Raw genomic sequence first — 4,246 nt, 5'->3', positions numbered from 1 at the left:
CTAACCTACATTTTGGTGGACATAAAATCAATATCTTATACCATACACAAAAATTAACTCAAAATGTATTAAAGATTCAAACATAAAACCTGAAAACTTAAAATTCCTAGGAAAAAACACTCAGAAAGCTCTTTGACATTAGTGTTGGTGATGTTTTTTTGAAGTTGAGACCAAAAGCAAAGGTGACATAAGCAAAAATAAACAAGTGGAACTATTTCAAACTAAAATGTTTTTATATAGTAAAGGAAATCATCAACAAAATGAAAAGGCAACCTACGTAATGGAAAAAAATATTTGCAAATCATCTATGTGATAAGAGGTTGATATTTGATAAGTCTAGATGATAACAAACTTTCACTAATGATTCAATTCTTCCTACTCCTGCTGAATGGACATTGATTATTTTTGGAGTCAAATGCTTAAAATTGGCAAAGCCTTCATAATCTCAAGATTTTGAATAAACAAGTGAAACAGTACACCACCATGATCACCACCACCATATCCATCACATACACAGTGATGGGACCATATGTAAGTAAGAAGTAAACTTTTTGCATTAATAACTGAGGTATTGAGTTTCTTTGTTATAGCATGTAGATAAACTTTGCACCTACAAGGGTCTAGAGTATCACTTCACAGGACAGTCAGATGAAGTTGTTTAATAGACAATTTTATTTTCCTATAGAAACCTATTATCATTTACTTGCATGTCTAAATTTCCATTGATAGTTTTAAAGATTCGGCATCAATAAACTATGAAGAGAAAAACAAAACAAGTTGCTAAAGGGGTTAGTCAAACATGTTTATGTCAGCTATGGTCACTATTTCCATTCAGATCTTAAAAAAGTTGGCTGAAGCATCCATTTTCTTGCTTGTGAATATTCATGTAGCATCCTAAGATCTCTGCAAAATTTAAGATTCTATGCTACTTGGTGACTTCCAAGCTCATTGGTGACTTTCAGGTTTATGCTTCTTTTAATTTACTTCAGTGTATTTAATCATCTTTTTTTCTTCTCAGTAGGCATAAGCAAAGGAATTATGTAATCTATTCATTTAGTACATACACAGATATTTCCACATACATATATAAGCTAACATACATCCACACTCATACACACACTCTCAGTCTCTGTGCAAATAGCAGACTTCACTGAAGGTGTAGCGGGATAAGTACACCACAGGAAATCTAGCAATTTAAGTGTGAATTATAAGCCCCCCTCTCTAGTTAATTTAGCCATCTTACCACTGTGAATTTTTTACTTCCTGTTCTTATCACACAAAATACAACCTCATCCTCTTGTCATCTGTTGAGTTTTCTTCTATCCTTCTCTCTGTGTGTCGTCCTTTTAATTCCAAAGAAATTTAAACTTTTCTCTGTTGTACCATCCTCTTTTTTAGACTCTAGATTTTTTATACACTCAAGGACTACTACATTATCTTTCTAAACAAGATATTTTTTCTCTTGTCATAGTGCCAAAAGAAATTAATTTATATTACGATAACTTTAAGACCCATTATAAAAAGTAATCTGCAGCTCCAGTTGCATACAATGAAAAAGTACACTACTCTAAGATATTTGATACATTCTTTCTTTTGAATGTCAATAAAAACATAATAGCATAATAAATGTAAAATTTAAGTTTTTATTCTTGACTTCTTAGACTTATAAGACTATAGCAAATTCCCTTTTGAATCCATAAAGATATTGCCATAAATGTCAATTGTTAGAATAACTTATGAAAAAATTATTCTTTCATTTTATTGTAAAAGCATATCTAATGAACAATAAAATTTAGTAAACCATTTATATCTTACAAATTTTCTTATCAAGAAATGTCAAGCTACTGTTAAGATACTAAAGGCAAAGTGGGAAAATTTAAAGATCAATCAAAAGACCAGATAATTAGAAATGACAGCAGACTTGAACCTTACCAGCATTTACCGTTTTGCTTTTTGTCTACATCCTGAGGATATCAAAAAATGTGCTTATGATTATGTATTAAATAATACTCATTCATAGATACTAACTGAAAAGAACTATTTTTCAAATTCTATAAGTGTAAGCTCGCATGGTTTCAGATATTTTTCATGTTCTAAACTCTTGACATCAGTGAAAGATGTTCAAAACTCCTCAATACAGTTGACTGACAGCAACTTCTATGCCAAAGTTCAGTCAGAAGAATGTTCTTTTTGATATAACATACAAACTAAAATACAAACTTTTTGTCTATTTTAGCTGAGAGCAAAAGAAGAAAAATTAGTGTTTAAGAAAGACAATCAGAAAAAACTCAAAAAATCCCCTCAACCAAATTTTTCCCATCTTTCACCCCAGAAACAGAAATTCCCACTATAGTCATATGATGACTGCATATGACGGTGCTCTCATAAGATTACAATGGAGCTGAAAATTTCCTATTGCCTAGTCACATAGTAGCTGTAGTAACATCACAGTGCAACACTTTATGTTTTATGACTATCTCAGCCAATTGATAACATGGGCTAAAAATGTCTGAGGAGTGCTCACCTAGGCCCTGGTGAATCTACCCTGTGGTAGACATCATTCAGCAACAACCATTAGGAAACTTTGAAGAAAAGAGAGCTTATTATTTACAGGCCTTGGAGCTCATGAGGCATGCCTGGGAGCACACAGGTAGAGCAAATGCATGTTCTGGGTTTATTATGGCTGAGGGTGGAGCCTAGCGTTTCTTGGACTAGCTCTTTACTGATAAATTTAAAACATAATTAAGCAAATTTAAAATAAAATAAAATCAACGAGAATTTCTAAAACAAAGGAGCCTCAGTGGGAGGAAGAAGCATGGCTCTTTATCTAGTCTGTATCTGTTTAAAGTGGATGCCTTGACAATGAAATCTTAAATCAGACATTACAAAAAGAAAAGCCAACTGTCTGAGCTTACACTACAATTATTCAGCTGTTTGTGGTGATGCTGGTTTTAACCTACTGTGCTTCCGGTCATATATACATATAGGACATACAATTATAGTAGCAGGTTATACTGATCAAGTTTTTTGTAAATACACTCTGTAAGTTCCCAAAGGATGCATTTCTCAGAATGTATCCCAATTATTAAGAAGTTCATGACTGTATTGTAAGATTAAGATAGTGACTTTACAGGCAATTTCTGAAAGGATAACTCATGAATACTCATGAATATTATCTCATATAATATGTCCTTAAAGTGATACATTTTAATGCTAACCATGAGGCTGGGGGACAGAAAGTCAGAGGCATGAAAAAAACATTAGATATCCAGTTGGTGAAAGCAGATGGGGCTGTGTACAACAATTTGATTACCTAAGAGGTAGTGTGGAATAAAAACTAAGTAGAAGGAGAAAGGTGTAAGACTTATTTTTAAATCATAGTAATTTAGCATAGTATTTTTCCTATTGCAGTTTCCTAGATTTTCTTTTTCTATTTTAGCTTTGTTCCGGGATGCAGATAAGTTATCTAGGAATTCAAATAATATACAGGTAATTTGTTTTAATTAATAGCTGAATTGATCAGATTTGATGAAAGAAAGATAAATATGTAAAAATTAATTTTATATGTATAGTTTATTTTAAAAAAGACAACAAAATGTTTTAAAAAATAGGTACTATTTTAAATACACCAGAAAACATCAAACACAAAAGAATAAATCTAACCTCACAACAAGGGAATAAACTGTACATAGACAAAATACGTTATGAAAAGAAATTTGAAAACACCTAAATAAATTGAAAAAAAGTCATTTTGGCCAGTTTTCCTTTCATATGTAATTGATTCTCCTTATTTTTTTAATTCACATTGACTCTCAATATGATGACACTTTCTGCAACCCCATCAGAGGATTGCCTTCGAGGTTTCAGAGCTCACTTTGTGTGGATGCAAGTAGAGCTACAACTGTGGAAATTACATCCACCAGGGGCATCCCTTTCCAGGAGGTCAGAGATATAAATACTCCAATTACCTTGATTTCGATTAGACAATTCTGATATGTTACTTATACTCTCTAGAATATTTCCTGTGAGACAGAGTCAAGGTAAATTTCATGAAAATTTACTTGATAGACAGTCTTTGCTATTCACAATAGTGATGGAATGGAAATAACCTAAGTGTCAACGGATGAATGTGTCAGGAAAATATGGTATAGCTAGATAGACATATCACAAAATATATATGATAAATATGATACATGTATATATCATATATCACAAAGTATGATATATACAGAAATGTGATATGTAT

At 31.9% G+C, this 4,246-nt stretch overlaps 1 pseudogene; it reads left to right on the top strand.

Annotated features, from left to right (window-relative positions):
- Nucleotides 1-483: 483 nt before the first annotated feature.
- LOC105289674 overlaps nt 484-4,246 on the top strand; it is a 5,488-nt pseudogene continuing 1,725 nt past the window's right edge.

Source organism: Pteropus vampyrus, unplaced genomic scaffold (genome assembly GCF_000151845.1).
Source record: "Pteropus vampyrus isolate Shadow unplaced genomic scaffold, Pvam_2.0 Scaffold26, whole genome shotgun sequence".
NCBI lineage: Eukaryota > Metazoa > Chordata > Mammalia > Chiroptera > Pteropodidae > Pteropus > Pteropus vampyrus.
This window is presented reverse-complemented; position numbering and strand designations above follow the sequence as displayed.